This window comes from Metopolophium dirhodum, chromosome 6 (assembly GCF_019925205.1).
Source record: "Metopolophium dirhodum isolate CAU chromosome 6, ASM1992520v1, whole genome shotgun sequence".
NCBI classification, from domain to species: domain Eukaryota; kingdom Metazoa; phylum Arthropoda; class Insecta; order Hemiptera; family Aphididae; genus Metopolophium; species Metopolophium dirhodum.
The window spans coordinates 34,603,106-34,624,634 of NC_083565.1; the positions used below are offsets into that span (position 1 = coordinate 34,603,106).

Below are 21,529 nucleotides of genomic sequence, written 5' to 3' on the forward strand. Positions count from 1 at the left end.
TGGTTGAGTATATATTCCCTACTTTTATTATAATGATGAGACAACATACCTATTTTTCTAACCATCAGCTAAAATGCAAAAAATAAGGTTAAAAAAAACTACCCAAACCTACTAATACCTACTAATTAATTTACTAGTTACTAGTTAGTTATATTAAAATACAATATTCCTATATTATTTATTATTTTATGCTTATTTGGAATTATATATTTTATATCAGAACACCACTTATCCATAATATATCTTGTGTTGGAAAAAAAATACCTAATTTACGTATTATGTCTAACTGTATACATCTAAAATTCCATGTTACAATTTTATTGATCTTAGTAGAAATAAAAACATTTAATTTACATTATTATAAATTAATGATTAATAAATGCTATATAAAAAAAAATGTAATCAAATAAGGAATACTTGTACTTTATGAATTTATTACATTAACAAACATTTTTCAGCTTATTAGTTTTTAAACCTTTTGGTTCTTGTACAAATTTACAAGAAATGTAGGAATAATAGAGAATATTTAGATGTGCAGGACACTTATATTCATTTTGATTTATAAATGTAACTAACAAAAGCGAACATGAACGGTAAACGTATGGCAAATAAAGTTGTGGCAATGGTTATGTAAATTACAATATATTTAATCATGTATGATATACCTGTATATCACAAAATATTCGCTTTCAATTAAATTAATTTTATGGAGTAAGAAGTAAGTAGTAACAAAAATTTAAATATGTAAATTAGTGCCACAGACATTTAGTGAGTTATGATTTTGTGACAGAATAGATTTAAGATTAATAGGATTTGAATAAAGCAACTACTAACGGAAGTGAATAATGGATATCACGTTATTATTACAAATCTCACCACTGCCACTTTCTAGCGGTACTTGTCAGTTCTAGAACGAAGAAGGTTCGTATAACAACTGATAAGATTGTGTATCCTGTATATCTTAATTCCTGGTTACTACCTACTTGCAGATAAGTAATATAATATAACCGGTATTATTATTCAACGCCATAATATTAATTATTAATAACTCATAAGCACGGTTTAAGATAGACTGGTTGCGCATCGACGTATGTTAAGCTTACTGACCAAGTAACTATGCAATGTACTAACATAAACTCACTGACAGTAAGTGCCATCTAGTGTCGACGTTTATAAGTTTCACTAAATCGTGGTAAAAACAGTAATTTTATTTTGCAATGATTTTAATTATGACTATTGATAACTTATTTTTAATCTCTCTAGGTATCTCAAACCTCAATTATTCACTGAGTCTCTGTTCCATTTTAGGTCTTTGCACATTGTCAACCATTTACTATTCTACGAACTACAATATTAACATTGAGTAATTTTATGACATACTAACTAGATACATATTTACAACACATTTTTATAGGAAATCTTTTTAAAATAAATCAAGCAAATAAATTCCTTATATATTATATTAGTTTAATTAGATACAAATAGTATATTACAACTAACACAAAAAGAATAAACATGACATATGCAATTGAAATTAGTTGGATAAGTAAGTGATTAAGAATTTATAATAACAATTATACTTGTGAAATACTGAAATCATAAAAATATCTTTAATTAATTAAAGAAAGTATTTAATTTTAAGTAAATATTTTAATATGTTGATTATTTGATTAAGTTAGTTAACTAATTTTGATAATTTTTTTTTTGTTTAGTTTTGTTTTTTTTGTTTCTTGATTAGCCATGTATGAATATTGCATCATTGACATTGTAATGTACATTACAAATATACTGGTCAATATTTCACTTCTATGTTCTTGGCAGTTCCTTTAAAATGATGTAAGCAAATACGATGAGATTTTTTTAATGTCATCCCTAAACTTTTTTCCCATTTATTACGTTCGTTTTCAATTTTTGGAACACCAAATAACGTTTTGGATTTCTCTTGAGGTTTACAAATACAACAATAGTTATAATTAGACATTAAAAAAAAAAAATATATTAATATATTATATACACTGTGTTAAATATTTAGACTTTAGTCAATCTACAACTAAATCATTTAATACAGTTTAAATTAATTAATTAAGTGGGTAACTAGTAGCTAGTCATTAAGACTGTTAAAGTTAAATAATAATCAACTAATCAAGGTTTATTTGATAATTAAAAATAAATAAGTGATTTTGTGAAATAAAAAAATCGTGGCGCATATTCATTCATTATTCAGTCCAGAAAAGAATTATTATTAAAACAAAAATATAGTATAGCTTATGAATATGATCGCTAGATCACGTTATGTGATATTAAGTTTTCGTAAGCACTTTCTCTTGCCACTTTTTTTCGTTCGACGCACAACCAGTCTATCTTAAACCGTGCTCATAAGTAATTAATTATGAATTCAACCCATAGATTATAATACAATTATTGGTTTAACCTCCAATTTCAATTGATAAAATGATAATGATGATAACAACTAACCACGGCAACAACTTACACTGATTGAACACGCATGAATGCATGATAATAATATAATGCTATGATGTTTGTTATTTTAACATAATATTAAGCTAATAACGTTGTAAAGATTTTTTAAGTATGAATTAGTGTAACGTAATATTATGATGATATTAGTCATCTTACTTTATAGGTACTGATTTTAAATGCTCGTATAATATGTAGTGATTTTTATTGTCAACGGTTTACCATTGGAAATATTTTGTGGTAAGTTCTCTTATTACTATAATATGTCTATTGTCTATACTATTTAGTATACACAACAATATAACTTTATTTTTTGTACTTTGTGTTTGTTAACTATGCCAGCAAAGGGGTTTTGGGGACATGCTTAAGCTGACCATATGTATTTTGGGTAAAAACGGGACAAGCCAAATACTTCATATTTTTTATTATAAATAGGAACCTAAAACTTTTTTTTATTTATAATCTTAAACAAAATTACACGCTATTATATTTTTACGGAACAAAAAAATTAAACTAAATTAATTACACTTATTAATAAATAACTCATTTTTATTATAGATATATTTATTTTTGTATTTAATCATAATTATAAAGAACATTAAACATTACATATTATTAGTATATCGTTCAAACATATTTTTAATAAGTAATTATAAGTCGGACACTTAGAGGATGACTAAAATTGTAGACAAGACAATTTTAAAGTTAAAATCCTAAGTAATTTATTTCACAGACTTGAACTTCTCCATAATTTTTTTTTTTTTTTGCAAGTCAAGGAGTAATTGACGGACTAAATATAGAAGAAATGTAAAACTTAGTTTTTCATCTAAATTGTTCATAAATCATAGATTACTTTGGCAGCTCCAAAAGTGCAATCTCTGAAACATTCTAACCTTCAATCTTTAACACCTATGAAAAATCACCGACTGACTATGTACAAAAAAAAGTCATAACTTAGAATTTGGGCACTGAGATACATTTTTTAAAGCTGTTGGACACTTTTTATGCAGCTTAATAAATAATCTCTTAGTGGTTCTTATAACTGCAAAACTCTTTCGATAGCAAGAATTAGTGTAATCCATATAATTTAATCTTGGTATTTAATCTGGTTTTACTATAGCCCAGTAATTTCTGGTACTCAGTTCCACCCGCCTCACAACTTTTTTTTTATTTTCGTTGTTTCTTAGTCTACCTTCAGAAAACGGGACATTTTAGTATCTCGAAGATTCCCTAGGGAACAACAGTCTGTCCCAGAGGTATGAAAAACCGTATAGTCACCTTGGCCATGACCCATATTATTTTAGTTAATATGTATTAATTTTTTTATCATTTGTAAAAAATAAATTATAAGTATGTATCCACCGTATTATATTCTTGACTTATGACTTCCCCCTACACTTATATTTCTGAGGGCTCCCTTAATGCAGGTATGCCGTGATTGAATCATGCCTATTTTTAGAAATTGTGTAATTTTCATATTCTATTTGATGCAGTTGTGTTAGAGGAAAAACCGAAATGGGAGACTTTGATGTACTCCAATATTGTCGTCAGCTACATAGCCTGAAGCCACCTCCATATGAATGTCCAGTAGCTGATTGTGAGAAAGTATACTCAAGCATGACTGGTTTTCAATATCACCTTGCTCACATTCAACACTCGAGTCCTATACCTCCATTAGACATAGTTGCACCGAACAAACAAAGTATTGTTATTCCAGTCGTCAGTAAAGCTAAAAGTATAAACAAAAGTTTTCTTAAGGATGATTATAAGTTGTAACTAATAATTTAATAATGTAGGTAAAAAAAAGAAAGGAAGGAGAGTAACATATACAACATTTTCGAGAGTATCTCAACCTGAAGTGGTAGAACCTAAAACACCTGTTCGTTTATCAAAAACTTTATGTGAAGTTGAAGTTGCTGATCACAAAATGATACGATTTAGTGCTGATGAATATTTACCAATAATATCAAAAGATGATTACTTAAAACAAAAAAAAGATATTAAAATCCCCTTCAAAGTAAGTCTTTATATAATCCAATTTATAATCATGTAATGTCAAATATATTATTTGATTTTTAGACAGCTGCAATTCTTTCTTCTTTATCAAAAAGTAAAAAAGCTGTTAAAAACTTACCTCAAGCTGCATTTAAAGAAATTGACAATTACGATATACTTCAAGCTCCATCTATGCCCAATTCGCACATAAGGTTCGTTAAAAATAAGATTTATTATTCATTATTATATTTTTTGTAAACAAATTTGGAAAATGTATTAATTTATTTATTTAGATTTATTGAAAATTCGGTTGAAGAATTGGATACTAAAATTGAATATGATATGGATGAAGAAGATGCGGCTTGGCTGCAAATTATGAATGAACGCAGAGAATCTTCAGGCTTAGCAGCAATATCAATTGAGTCCTTTGAGCTGTTAATGGACCGTTTAGAGAAAAAATCTTATTTTGTTGTAGTAAGTAGTTTGTTTATTTTTATTGTGTCAAATATTATTGAACACAATTTTAGGTATTTGTAATTTATTATTTAATTTATTTGTATAGCAAATGAACAAAGAAGTTGATAGTAGTTTAGCAGTGATTGATGATGAAGCTGTTTGTTCTATTTGTCTCGTTGGTGAATGTCAAAATTCAAACGTTATTCTATTTTGTGATATGTGCAATCTTGCTGTCCATCAAGATTGTTATGGCGTTCCATATATACCTGAGGGACAATGGCTTTGTCGGTTAGTAAAAATGTTAAATAAAGTTTGATATAAAATTTAATAACTTATCGTTAAAAATGCATAATTATTGTATAAAGGCGATGCTTGCACTCGCCATCACATATGGTTGACTGTGTATTATGCCCCAACAATTTTGGTGCATTCAAACAAACTGATCGTGGGCTATGGGCTCATGTTATGTGTGCATTATGGATACCAGAAGTTAGGTTTGCAAATACAGTAAGTCACACTTAAAACTGATCTGACTATTTTATTAAAACAGTAACTACATACTAAATGTGTATCCTATAGGTGTTTTTAGAACCAATAGATAGCGTTGAAACAATTCCTACTGATAGATGGAAACTTACATGTTATATTTGTAAAGAACGTGGCGTAGGAGCATGTATCCAATGTCACAAATCAAGTTGCTATGCCGCATTTCATGTCACATGTGCTCAACAAGCTGGCTTATATATGAAAATGGAGACTATATCTAATGATATTTCTAATATCGGTAATAGTACATTGAATTTTTTTTTAAATTCATTTAAAGTTTTTATTTTGCAAATTACAATATTAAATGGTGGCAGTTTTGGGGGTGAGGCTAGTGAGGCCCCACCTCATTTGTAATGTTCAGAAATTAAAATATATTTGTTTTCTTTACAATGGTACTATTTTGAATTAATCGTTTACTTTGATTTAAAATATTTATATTGGAATTGGACATTTTTGGGATATTTGATTTTTTTTTTCAAAACTTGCATAAAATACTATAATGGCTGCGCGTTGCTGTAATATTAAAATGTTATAAGCTATTGTAGTTATTACCGCTTAATACTGAGTCCGGTGCCGCCACCAATTGCTGCCTTTGCCCAAGTTGATGCATGGCACGTGCGTCTACACACATACACATAAATACATAAAATAATCTGAAGAGTGCATGCGTAACAGTCTGGTTGAGGCTGCCATAATCTACCCCCTCATTGGCCACCAGTTACATTGTATACATCCACACTACTCGTTAGGTGGGAGTGTTACAGCTGGGTGCTGTTGTCGCTGATAGAGGCCCTTGCTTGTCTGTTAGTGTCTAGTGATCTAAACATATCTGGGCACTGGCTAATCTTTCCTCCATTATCCATAACTCATACCATTTAAAGAATACATTTCAAGACTACTACTGATATAAATATTAATTAAAATTTTTAGAAGATGCTGAACCAGGTACAGTTTTAGTTCAAAAAGTTGCATTTTGTGATGCACATGCACCAGTAGATTATCTAGCTGAAAACCGAGAACAACAATCACCTGGAGAAAAATTAAATAATGCCAGACAAGTTTTAGCTAAAAAACGTTCTGCTGGTCCAGTCATATCGATACCTATAATTCCACCCGAAAAGTAATGTTTCTATACTCTTATGTAACAGTAACCTTGGGCGGCATAACATTTTTTCCGATCCTGTCAGGCCACACTCATTGATAAATAGATTATTTTCACCAGCTTTCATTTTTACCGATTGACCAAAAAATTGCTGTACAAAATGCATGCTAGGTTTTGTTAAATTAATAAAGTGACACTCTTGTGAGCACAGCACTCGGCACATATTAATCCTACTCATTGCCACCGATATATGCAGAAGCCTGCCACCTGAGGTTACTCTTATATGAAATAGAGTATAATATATTATTACCTTATACGTTAAAATACTTCAATTTTGTTTAGAGTTACTGAAATAGCAAATTTACTGTCAGTGTCCAAAAAAGTCCAATTTGTACAACGACTAATCGCTTATTGGACATTAAAACGGAAGTTTAGGAATGGAGTTCCACTTATAAAGCGTTTACAAACTAGTCAACATTCTAATGTATCACAACGCGAAGAGCCAATTACATCAAATGGAAATGAAAATGATGTTGTAAATACTATATACTGATATATTAAATTAAATGTATAATAATATAACTGTAAGTAAATCAGATCAGAATCATTGTGAGACACGTGAGCAAAAAATGGAACTATAATATAATTATACAATATGTTCAATGTTATTATTTTTATTTAATCTTCAAGAAGATAATGGGCCCAACTGAACATGTTCGTGTGGGGTCCCATAAGTTTACAATTTGTAATATACATTTCATACAACTATAATATTAATATAAATAAATATATATTTTCTTCTCTTTGGTTATATAATATAATATTATAATACACTATAATATGGTAAAATAAAATTAAAATTAACAATAATTACTAAAGTCGTACAACTAATATGATAAATAATGCAGTAATCCTATACGTTTGTTATAAGTTAGTCTATATTTTGTTCTCGTAATAGCCAAAGTGTAACATTTTTTTTAAGAATCTTTAAAAAGTGGCTGAGTTTAATTTCTAATGGTAGTATATTGTACATTTTTGGACCGATATATAAGTATGTGGATTGTGTTAATTTTTTGCACATAGTTGGTACTTTGATATTAGATATTTATCTAGTATTATGTCCGGGCTCAGTTTTAAAAGTAAGGTTAATTTTAATTATGTAAAGTACCGACGCTTTATAAAATAATTTTTTATTGGTAGGTATATTCATGTCATTGTATAAATATTTTGTGTAGTATCTTGAGTATTTTTTTAGGATAGTTTTTAGTATTTTATTTTGTATTTTTTTTAATGGATCTATAGTTGTATCATACGTACCTCCTTATATAGAATGAACCATAATTAATTATGGATTCTATTAATGCTTGATACACTACTCTAAATGTCTTAAGTTCTAACATATCTGTTAAATTTTTAATTACATGCATAAGTTTACTTAATTTATTTGTTACACATTTTATGTGGTCATTCTAGTGTTTATGACACATTTCTATACCTAAAATATTTACAGTTTTTAACTATTTTGACAAAGGTTTGGCATGTACATATATTTTGATTTAAACCGTCATTCTCATTTATACATAAATTTGTTTTATTTGGTTGATTCAAATTAACTATATAGTGTGGTAATATGTAGGTTTTTTTAAGTTTAGGAACAAATTATTTTCACATATCCATTTTTGTATTTTACTCATGTCAGATTCAACTCTAGCAAATACTTCATCCCAGGATTTGCCTTCAACAAAAAGTACTGTATCATCTGAGTAGCAAACTAGTTTTCTGTGTGTATTCAAGTAATTAATTTGGTTCATATATGTATTAAACAGTGTAGGTGATAGAGTTGTCCCTTGAGGTACACGCCGTACACCACATACTATTGAAGTGTCTTCGCTTAATTCATTGTTTATTTGAACGTGTTGTTTTCTATTTTTAATATGAACTTAATAAATTCTGAGTCATTCCATTAATACTAAGTGTGGTAACATTTTGTAGTAATATTTTATGATCTATAGTATCAAATGCTTTTGCTAGATCCAGGTAAACAGTTGGACATTTTTTTTTATTTTCAAAAGAATTATGAATTTAGCTTGATACTGTTGTAATTGCTTGTTCAGTACTTTTACCAAGTCTAAAACCGAATTGGGTACATGATAGAAGATTATTACTTTGAAGGTAATGGACTAATTCATTTTTAATAATTTTTTCAAAAGATTTGGCAATATTTGATATCTGTGAGTTGAACGATAATTTTGAATGTTATATTTGTCAACTTTTTTGTGTATTGGTGTTATTACTACAATTTTAAAGCATTCTGGAATAGTAGATGTTGCTATAGCTAAATTCAAAATGTGTGATGATGGTTTAATCAATGAATGTATATTTAATTTGAGCATTTTTACTGAAATTCCATCTAATCCTGGAGAAGAATCATCTTTTAAAGCCTTTATTGCTTTTATAATTTCTTTATCATTAATTACGCTAAATGTATTAAATGATATGTCTGTAGTATTTGAGGTTAGTTGTTCAGTATATGTACATTGTATGTTACCTATGTATATTTTGTCTTGTAAGTTTTATTTGGTTATTCATGTTTTGTGCTGCATTTGTAAAGTACTCATTAAGATAATTCGATATATTTTTTTGATTTATCTGCGGAGTGCAGTTTTCCACAAATTAATTTGTTGTCAATAGTTTGAATAAAGGAATTATTTGTTTTAGAACGGTTTGTGGCGTTTTTAATAATTTTCCAGTTTAGTTTCGAGTCATTTCCGGATTTTTCTAGCTCGGATTTATAAAATTTGGTTTTAGCTTCTTTTATCGAGTCAGTTAAACATATTCCTATATTTTAAATAGTACTGTTTAAGTTTTTCGTTTAATGGATGCTTTTTTAAAGTCATATGTAATTTATCTCTACGACGAATTGATATGATGATTGCAATTGTTGCCCAAGGTTTAATTTTTTTGTTTTTTAACGATATTTTTTTTCTAAAGAACAATTATTTTCTTCATTTTTTAAAATTTCAATAAATTTATTCACCGCAGAATTTACATTAGTATTTGTTTTACAATTTTGTCAAAATTGTTGTTTTATTATTTCACAATAAAATTGTAAAATCTAGTTATGGTGATTGGGGAGCTTAGCCCTTTCAAATTTTTACAATCCCCTCAAACAATTTACAAGCAATATAATGTATTTTTTAATACTGATATGTACTTAAAACATTTATTTTCCCCTAAATGGATTTATTTTATTTAAATTATAAACGTCAAAGCATATAGAATACATAATATGTAGAATAAATTAAGTAAAAAAATCATAGATACATAATCTTTGACATCACTAAACTGAACTAATAATTAATATTAGTATTAATAATATGGACGGCTGGGGTCGAACGCAGTTGAATGGACGATTCACAACAGCGACACAACTTCTACACCAGTGACTACTTGTTAGTTGTTACTCCTTGTGTATAATTATATTATTCACTAGCCAATACCTCTGTAAATAGAGTTAGCATATCTGAATATATATCAGACATTGAAAAAAAGTTAATCCATAATATTATATTTAAGGTATTTGCATTAAATTAAATTATTGAAAATATCAAAATCATTTTAATATTATTTTATTGTTGAATAACTATTGAAATAATTATATTGAACATGTGATGTGTATGGTGGCTTGGGGCTTTTAATTTTATCATATTGTTCTATACAACCAGCGCCAAACAGTCAAGGCCCACCTAGTTCTGGGATTTTATCCAGCACTAAAAAAGTTAACCACTCATTTTTCAATAAGACATAATATTTAATATTTTTTACGGTATAGAAGGTACCTATTACCTATTTATATTTTCATTGTTCAGAGTTCGATGGATTCAAATATTTTCGGTCCTATATTACTAAGCTAAACCAAATTTTACGCGGCCCACCGAGTTCAACAGATAACTCAACCCCCAACGGACTTATAGTAGAATACAAAACTCTAAAATAAATAAAAAATATTCTTAATTGAATAGAAGTCTAGTAAAATAAAAATTCTAAAATAAATGAAAAATATTCTTAATTGTATAAGAATAGTTATTAAATAAAAAAGGCCAAATTTAATAAAATATCTACAATTAATAAGAAATATTATTAATTGAATAAGAATAAAAGTTAAATTTAATAAAAAGCCTAAATTAATAAAAAAATCTAAAATTAATAAAAAACATTGACTGTTGTTATAATTGATGACTATATGTGTAGTATAAACATTTTATATTTCTTTTTAAATATAATGAAACACTAGTTGATTTCTATGAGTACAATTATACATTGTATATGTTTTTAAATTTCAATATTTGTTTTAATACATTGTTGAAGAATATATGGATGATAATTTCTATGTTGGTACCACTGGCCACCTACCTCATAAACTGAGTACTGACGATAGACATATATAATAACTAGATTGTCAACTTATGAAAAAAGTGAGGTTCAGAAGTCATTTGATAATGTGTCAATGTTAACATCTAAAATCCTAACCTATAAAAAAAGTTAATAGAAATTATATTTATATATAATAGTTATAATAATAATAATAATAATAATAATAATAATATTTATAATATATAGGTATATTAATTTATAAAATTTTTGAGGTTATTTTGTTGAATGTTAACATTAACACATAAGCAAATGGATGTCGCCTCACTTATTAAAAAACAGATCCATAGGAAGTTGGCTATCTAATTATTATATATGTTTATGGTATAATTTGTCTTAATTGAACATTTACTAATCTTACTAAATAATGTGAATATAATACAGCTTAACACTTAATACTTATCCTAATAAAATGTGCTTGATTTCTGTATTATTTTTTATATGAAAACCAGTTCATTACATACTAAAAATTTAGTCTAGATTAGCTTATATTAAAAATAACATACAACATATTTTGTAGTACTTATCATATAATATTATAGCAAGATTGTATAATATGATAAATTAAAAATAATAAGTTATAATTTTAATTTGTTTATATTTAGGAAACCAATAAACCAGAACAACATTTTATTGGATTTGATATTGATGACGATGTATTGATAATTATTGAAAATAAAAAAAAATGTAAGTTTTTTCTCTATGATATGTTTATATGTACATCTTTTGTATCCAACTTAAATTAAATATGTACCAATTTTATGTTTTATAATTTTTTTTTGTTTATGACCACATTCAGCGGTAAAAATGGAACTAAGTAAAGAAACAGGAGAACATATGGATGTAGAAAAGCCATCCATTCTTAATACTAACCATGTTAATAAAAAGAAACAGTCTAAATCAAGTAGTAAGTTATAAAGACTATGTATAAACCTGCTTATGTTCTTATATTTTATATCATGTATATTATTATGAATGTGAAATAATAATGTATTATTTTTATGATTGATTTATAGTTTCATCACCTGAACCTAATGATGTCAAGAACAATCAGAGTAATAAGAGGCATAAGAAAGACAATTTACGCAGTGATGCCTTAGAATCTTTGGAATTACAAGTTCCTCCTACCTTAGGTGAGTGCGCCCCAATGTATAATACATTTATCGGAAAATGGATAAAATCTCTCTGTATTTTTATGAAAAACAAGTAAAAATATTCCAATTCATTTGCACTCAATATAAATACACACTAAACATTAATTTCCATACTTCCATAGGTACCTATTATTTTCTTTTTTAACGTATTTCTTGAGATACTAGCTTTAAGTCTTAATGATCTTAAGTCCATTGTTGTACACTCACTAACTGTATAACAACTGAACATTTAATTTTTGTGCATTAAACAAATGTTCTCTTAGAAGTTTCAATTAAACTTTATTTGATTGACTAAGACATCAATTCCATTATAGTTAATTAACTATTAACTTGCCATTGGCAGTTCCGGGTCTCTTCACCTCGTTATTTTTTTCATCATTATTTATTATAATATAATGAACATGAATATTAAAACCAAAACCAAATTATTTATATTTTAATCTTTTACAAAAAATGTTCCTACAATTTTTCTTAATTTTATTTTTTTTTCATTTATAAACCCTCGGCAACTTAGGCAACTTAGGGTGGTTTTTAACTGTGAGAGAGGGTACTGTAGATTTTAAACATGTGTGTTTTAGTTTGGCAGAATTTGCAAGTGGGCACAAGTAGGTTTCTGCTATGCCCGGGTGGGGGATGGCGGCCTCTCTTTCCAGACACCGTGACATTTTTATTCATCTTGGCCCAAGTAGTCTGACATATTTTGCTGATTATTACACAGTACACATGTGAAAGTTGTCTGATCCTTAAAAATCGGTCTGTGTTTATGAAAAAAAAATATTGCGTGAATATGATTGAGTGAGTGCAACGCTCATGTTGATATATAATCAAGAAATATTTATAAAATTATTATATTTACAAAAGTCTATTGAAACATTTGTCGATTAAAGGTATTAAAAGTATCAGATAAATTTAAGTAATAAATAAACAAGTGGTTCTCAAAATATAATTATATCTTTATATCTTATGAATATTATCCTCTTATAATTTTTGTAATATGTGATTTTATTCTAAGATCACTTAAAATTGAAAAAGAAAATAATTTTATGAGAATGCATTTGACCTATGATGCTAATGGGTCACTGATAAAATAACAAATATTGTGCTGGCATTCTATTAAACTTATAAACTTGAAATTTCAATATTTAAAAATAAAAATATAAGAGAAATTATAATATTATTACAATTCTAGGTCAAATGGTCTTGATACCACATAAAAAAAATACAATTATCTTTTTTTAAATTTTATATCATGATTGCTAAACATTAGTTTTTAATAAACAAAAGAATGATGCATAGCTTGAGGAAGTTTTCAACAATATAAATTTGTTTCAGCACACATTTTTCTAGGTGTTGTGTTCAAAAACTTAAAGATCTGTAGGTAGCACTACAACTATAGAGTTTTTGTACAATTAAGTATCAACTAATATAAATAAATATTGAATATTAAGATGATAATTGTTTAATTTGATACCCTATATTTATTATTTATATATCTTATGTTATAAAAGTTAATAGTACCTATTATAATTTTGGTCCAGTATGATTTTCATAATATGTACCTACTGGGTTTACTTTAAATAATTAATGATTGGTTTTAAAAGAGCTAATTTTATCAAAAAGTTATTTATTTTTAACATTTTTAGAACTTACTACTCCAACACTCAACCTTACCTCTTCTAAAACTAGAACACAACGTAGTACTGGTAGAAAATTGAATGTTGATATCAGTGATGCTATTTATAAACTTCCATTTGAGCATGGTAAGTAAATTATATTAATGATCTATTGCTGTGTATTATTTGTGTTTAATAATTTTCAGGTTGGAAACGAGAATTAGTATACAGAACATCAGGTGAATCTACTATTCTCAATCGCACAAATAGAACTGGTGATGTATACTATTATTCTCCAACTAACCAAAAACTTAGATCGTTACGAGAAATTCAGGAACAATTGGACATCTTATCTGATGAAGGTCTAACGATAGAATGTTTCACATTTTTAAAACAACCAATTGGCATGAATGATCGATCTAAAGAACTTATCAGAGATGCAAAATCTAAATTATCTAAAGTAATGAAAACAATTTTATTTATTTTTGTCTATTGTAGCAAGTTATTCCATAGTCTAAGAACAATTAAAAAAACACTATTAAATTTGTCAGCTTTACTTTGTAAATTATTTTTATTTTCCTACCGGTTTTTTCTTTAATTTCGAGAACCCTTAAATACCTAAACTTTAAGTATTTTGAACCGAGAAAAATTGATGTTTAATCTTAAATGGTTTTCATGATTAATAATGTTTAGTAAAAGAGAAGAATAGTTTGATTTTAAACCCTAGTTTAAACCTCACACACATTTTGATATCACATTAACAATGTCTGATTATTTGATAAGATATATTTTTTTTTAGACTAATTAAGTAATAACTCAAAACTATTTTGTTAAAAATGAAAACCCTTACAACTTAATGTAAAGTTTTATTTTATTTTTATTATGTTTTAAAATATTTAAATTAAATTTTTATAAGTTTTGTCAGTGCAGGATATTTAAGTTTGAGTTTAGGAAATAAGTTTGTCATCCCTAATTTTTTTCAATTATAATATATAAACTTAAATATAATAAATATTACTTGAGTAATTTTTAATTGCCCTTCATACATTTTATGATTTTAGGAAGTCTCTTTTGTTGGTGTTGCTGTTAGACCTAAAAAATCTAAAACACCTGTACAGCGGCCACCATTTGATTATGAATTGTCAGATGATGAAGACAACAAGTCTTCAAGTAAAATGAAAATTGTTTATAAAAATGCTAAGAGCTCCTCTAAATTGAGATCAACAAAAGGCAAAAGTAAATATATTTTATATACTAATTTATTATTATTTTTGAATTATAAAGAGAGATTCAATTTTAATTGAGTGTATACCATATGAAGAATTTGGTTAGCATTTAATAAATAATAATCTAAAATATAATAATGCTCTATTATCTTTTTCTCATTTCATAAATATAATAAATAATTATATTGATATTTTCACGTGTTATTAGATTGATTTTATACATTTTATGTTGCATTTTTAACTGCAATTATATTATGATTTTTCCTTCTCAGTTTTATCAGATTTTTAATGCAGTTATATCAAATTTTCAAATCATAAGCTTATGCTATAATCTTAGTATTGTATACTTATATAGTGCCATGTAAATTATCTTTAAGGGAAGTAATAATCAAGTAGTTAAACTTGATACACAAGTCTTGGTCAAATGGTCTAGATACCACATAAAAAAAATACAATTATCTTTTTTTAAATTTAAATCATAATCATAATCATGCTAAAAATTAGTTTTTAAAAAACATAAAAATGATGTGCAGCTTGAGGAAGTTTTCAAAATATAAATTTGTTACAGCAAACATTTCATTAGGTGTTGGTTTCAAAAAATTAAAAATCTATAGGTAGCACTACAACCGTAGTATTTTTGTACAATAAAGTATCAACTAATATAAATAAATATTGAATATCAAGATGATAATTGTTTAATTTGATACCCTATATTTATTATTTATATATCTTATGTTATAAAAGTTAATAGTACCTATTATAATTTTGGTCCAGTATGATTTTCATAATATGTACCTACTGGGTTTACTTTAAATAATTAATGATTGGTTTTAAAAAAGATAATTTTATCAAAAAGTTATTTATTTTTAACATTTTTAGAACTTACTACTCCAATATTCAACCTTACCTATTCTAAAACTAGAACACGACGTAGTACTGGTAGAAAATTGAATGTTGATATCAGTGATGCTATTTATAAACTTCCATTTGAGCATGGTAAGTAAATTATATTAATGATCTATTTTTGTGTATTATTTGTGTTTAATAATTTTCAGGTTGGAAACGAGAATTAGTATACAGAACATCAGGTGAATCTACTATTCTCAATCGCGCAAATAGAACTGGTGATGTATACTATCATTCTCCAACTAACCAAAAACTTAGATCGTTTCGAGAAATTCAGGAACAATTGGACATCTTATCTAATGAAGGTCTAACGATAGAATGTTTTACATTTTTAAAACAACCAATTGGCATGAATGATCGATCTAAAGAACTTATCAGAGATGCAAATTCTAAATTATCTAAAGTAATGAAAACAATTTTATTTATTTTTGTCTATTGTAGCAAGTTATTCCATAGTCTAAGAACAATTAAAAAAACACTATTAAATTTGTCAACTTTACTTTGAAAATTTTTTTTATTTTCCTCACTGCTTTTTCTTTAATTTCGAGGACCCTTAAATACCTAAACTTTAAGTATTTTGAACCGAGAAAAATTGATGTTTAATCTTAAATGGTTTTAATAGTTAATAATGTTTAGTAAAAGAGAAGAATATTTTGATTTAGATAGAACTATTATGTATTAAAATCTTCAAATTAAATTTTTAAAAGTTTTGTCATTGCAGAAGATTTAAGTTTGAGTTTAGGAAATAGGTTTGTCGTCCCTAATTTTTTTCAATTATTAATATATAAACTTAAATATAATAAATATTACTTGTGTAATTTTTAATTTTCCTTCATACATTTTATGATTTTAGGAAGATTCTTTTGTTGGTTTTGCTGTTAGACCTAAAAAATCTAAGACACCTGTACAGCGGCTTCCATTTGATTATGAATTGTCGGATGATGGAAACAACAAGTCTTCAAGTAAAATGAAAATTGTTATTAAAAATGCTAAGAGCTCCTCTAGATTGAGATCTGCAAAAGGTAAAAGCTAAAATATACAGGGCGATTCATTAAGAGTAAGACACTCATTTTCTCAAAAAGTATTAATGTTATTAAAAATATTTTTTTACATAGTTTCAAGTTGTTAAAAAAACAACATTTCAATTAAAAATCATATTTTTATATATTTATTATTCTTATGTTTTTTTAAGCTTTTATTTTTTTTTAATGACAACATAGAGTTTTAATATCATTTTCCAAAGCAGAATATTTTTCTAAGTATTTTGATACATAAAAATCGAATTTAGGACTAGTAGTTAATGAGTTATAAGTATTTAAAGTTTTGATAAGCGGAGTAGTGGACAAAAATTTTGAGGGGTAACCCCATACCACTCCACTCCACCCATCTAATAAAATTATTCAAATAAATAAAAAAAAAATATTTTCAAAAACATTAATACTTTTTGAGATAATGAGTGTTTTATGCTTAATGAATCACCCTGTATTTTATATACTATTTTATTATTATTTATAAATTATGAATAGGGATTCAATTTTAATTGAGTATATACCATATAAAAAATTTGTTTAGCACTTAATATATATTTATAAATTATTAAATGAACCTAATTCAAATAATTGGTATTGAGTCTTGCAGTTGTGAATCGGTATACTCGCATCATCTCAAATAATACAGCATCTCATTGAAATGTTCTAAAATGCATACATATGGCAATATATCTTTAAAATATTTAATTAAAATACAATTCACATTTTTCAAAATTGCAGACAATATAATTTTTGGTGGAACTCCCTGTGTGTTTATTTTCCAATTAATATGAGGAATAATTATATGTTTTACTGTGCAATTTAAAAACAGAACTAATTTTTTACATCATCACCTAGGTATTTCAGAATCAATAAATTTATCATCAGCTACACCTGAATACATATCTGAAGACTGCCAAGCTATTCAATCTAGTGCATCACTAAAAGTTTCTTCTACAAAACTTGAGGAATTTGATATAAATAACACAATAATTAAAAGACGGTAACATATTGGCTTTATTTTTTATTGTTAATGCTTAAACAGTTTTTACTTATTAGTTTATTATTTGGCTTCACAAATGTTACGCAAAATTAAGGGGTTGTTATCCTTATGCTTCCTTTATAATCGTTCCTTAATCAAACCATATACGTCAACGGATAAAAATAGGTTGTTAACATCAGATGGTGAAGTCATTATGCAGACACCTTGTGGGATATGGTGCCCGAATAACGATGAACCTGCCACCTGTCTGGTCTACTATCTTCCAACATGTGTCAAATTAAATGCTAATTTAAAAATTGTTAGTTGTGTATGTATAGTAAGTGATTATTTATAGTTATCTTTTTTTTTTTTTAAGCGATAAAACTTTTTCTTTTTTTATTTAGAACTGAGTCTTTTCATACGTGATTGTTGGTGCTACTGAACCGGAAAAATTATATGTTGAACCAAAAGACATGTGCATCAAGTGTCATCAAGTAGATACATCAAGTAGATAAAACACCTATTTCTAAAACTTAAGAAACGCATTATGAAATTGATGAATATAGTGATAATAGCGACTCTGATATAATTAATAAAGTTATTTGTCAAGGAAATAAATTATATATTTGTCAACGGTTGTTGGTAGTTTTCATGAACAGTTTGTTCATGAAATGAAACAAACAAGAGGACCCAGTTTGATGACCTGTGTTATTCAAGAACCTAAAAATCTGAACGAGTAAGTAATTATTTTAGCTTCCCTTTCTTTTTTGGGAATGTATTAATGGACCAGGCACACAGTAGCGTTGGTCATTGGTCTTATTTGTATGAATGAGTGCATGTTAAATGTTTGTATTTTTACTACTTTAATCATTTGATTGTGTTTGTTTTCAGATTTGAGCAGAAAGTCAGCATTCCTATATTCCTTTCAACCCCTATTTATTATTTACTAATTTTTTCATACATGTTCTGAGGCCTAATTTAGTTTGCATGATAAATTATATGCTTTCAAGTTCAACTTCTTAAAATAATTATAAACCTAATTTTTTTTTTTTTTAATCAAATTTAACAGGAATTCTGAAATGAATGGTTCTTTACGAGAAATTGTAACACCTTTTGCATCCATGCAATCATTTAATTACATGGTTAAAGCATTGAGATATGTTTTCAAATATTTGAAAACGCATGAGCTGTTATCAGCTTCTAGAGTATGTACCACCTGGCATATAATTGCAATGAATAAATACTTAGTAAGTATAACCTTAAAATGTCATACAATGTATTTTTACTTATTAATTATTAAATATTTTTAGTGGCAGAATGTTCGTTTAAAAAATTCTATGGTCTATGACTGGGAAAGGTTTGTAGACTCAATTGATCAACAAAAAACTGATACATTAGACACTAGACGTATGCTGTTACCCTCTAAAGTTGAAGACTTCGAAAGTTTTTGGTTACAATTTGCAAATGCAATGAAAAGAGCACAAATGTTGAAATTCATTGAATTGTATAGATGTCCTGTCCTTGTAGTTGAAGATATTATTAATTCATTACCTCAAATTGAAGTACTTAAAGCTACTTCAATAATGTAATAAAAAAAATATATTACAATTTTTTTTCAAAAGTTTCAATAATTAATTTTATTTTTAGAAATCCAAATTTGATGAAACCGACAAAAAATCTCAATGATTTAATGTACCTAAACTTGAATTATTTGGGACAAATGACAAAGCTCACAGAGTTAAGACTAAAAGGTTTAACTGGAATAAAATTGACGGCATTGCCATCATTTGAAAATTTAATAAATTTGAATAGATTTGTAAGTTATTTGTAATAATTATTTATATATATAGTTAAAATATTTAAGGAAAGAAAAGTATTATATTTACTCTTATTATTTTCATGATTATTATTTAGTCATTAACCTCTATTAAAGCATTTCCAAAAGAGATCTATCAGAGTTTGAATACTATTACTGATAATATTGAGTTTTTTGAAATTGGTGATTGCGTATGCTTAACAAAAGATTTTGCCGTGTCACTAAAAAGATTTGTCAATTTGAAAACATTGAGATTAGAAAATTGCCGTGATGGATGGGAGGATCAATCTGCACAGGATGTTTTTACTGTCATCAAAGGTCTTGAAAAGCTCAATGTTCTGGAATTGGTAAACATAGAATTCAGGAATTGTGTCGTAGATGAATTGGAAAAATGTTATGGTATTAAAGCTTTACTGATTATTCCTGCTTATGAGAGCCAAGTATGTAAACTTATTATGTATTATATTATTTTACAACATCTATTTATTAATGTTAATCTAATTTTTTTTTTTTAGTCCACAATTACTCACTGCCACTTGATTGACTGTCTCAAAAATCTCTCCAAGACATTAACACACTTGGTTTGGGGAGTGACTCATGAGTTACTCCAAATTACAGACTTATTTATTACTGAATATCGAGAGAACCAGCATACTAATGATTATAATTTAGATTTATCCCATGCCGAAGAAACGACCAACAATATACCTATACTCAGAACAATAAAGCACCAACAGCAGCCAGGAGATGAGGCTACTCCTGAAAAAGAAAAGGACAAGTCAGTTACTATAGTTGATATATATTCAGTTCCTGCTCTAGAGAAATTGTTAGATACTATGATGTCTGATGCTAAGACTAAGGTAATTAAAGTTCCCTTGTCTAGAGCAGGTACAGTTTATTTGAGTGAACAGTTTAATGATCTTTAAATTAAATGTATAGTATTCATTTGTTTTTTTACATGAGAAACTTTTTCCAACATAGTTCTATTTTTTGTGACCAGAAAAATTTTATTTTGTACTTAAAGGTAGATGGAGCTTTTAATAACAATTTAAATTATTAGTTATAATGTATACGCACATACTATGTTTTTCTGTATGTATAATAATAACTGATCATTAATCATAAATGTTATCATTTAGTGTACATTTAGTAGATTTTTAATTGTAATAATTTTATTTCATTTATAATTCATATATTTTTTTTTTATTTTGTAAGTAATATAAATCTATAATTTGGAAATGTAATTCTTGCTATTCATTGTTTAGTAAATTAATTTTGATTTATATCTAAATAAAATTACGTTCAAGAACTTTTTAATATACAGTAATATTCTATGTACTTTTTATGAAAAATAATTCATGCCGTATAGAATCATTTTTAAAACTGTAATCAATTGTCTTTTATTTAGATATGATTTTACAATAAAAGTTAGTACATTTTTTTGTTATAAAATAATTAATTGAATTTAAATAACTGACTTAAATATCTTGCTTAAATACAAGAAGATAACCACCTTTCAGGTGATCTAAAAATCAATGGATATAGTCTTGATTGTCTTGAGCCGTGGTCTATACTCAATACCAATGTATTATAATTATTGTACTAAGAAGTGAGAAGTGTAGAATGGTGTGAATAGGTTCACAAATTAATTTAAATATTTTGAAAATGTTATTGTGTATTTGTGTATATGCCTTATGGTAATAATCAATATACATAATATGTACACTTTGCGGCAAAAACTTTCACGTCTCACATTTTTTATTAATATTTTAATGAATTATTTTAATAATTAAGAT

At 26.7% G+C, this 21,529-nt stretch overlaps 1 pseudogene; it reads left to right on the forward strand.

Moving 5' to 3' along the window:
* Positions 1 to 586: 586 nt before the first annotated feature.
* Positions 587 to 20,684, forward strand: LOC132947751 (uncharacterized; annotated as a pseudogene).
* The last annotated feature ends 845 nt before the right edge of the window (positions 20,685 to 21,529 follow it).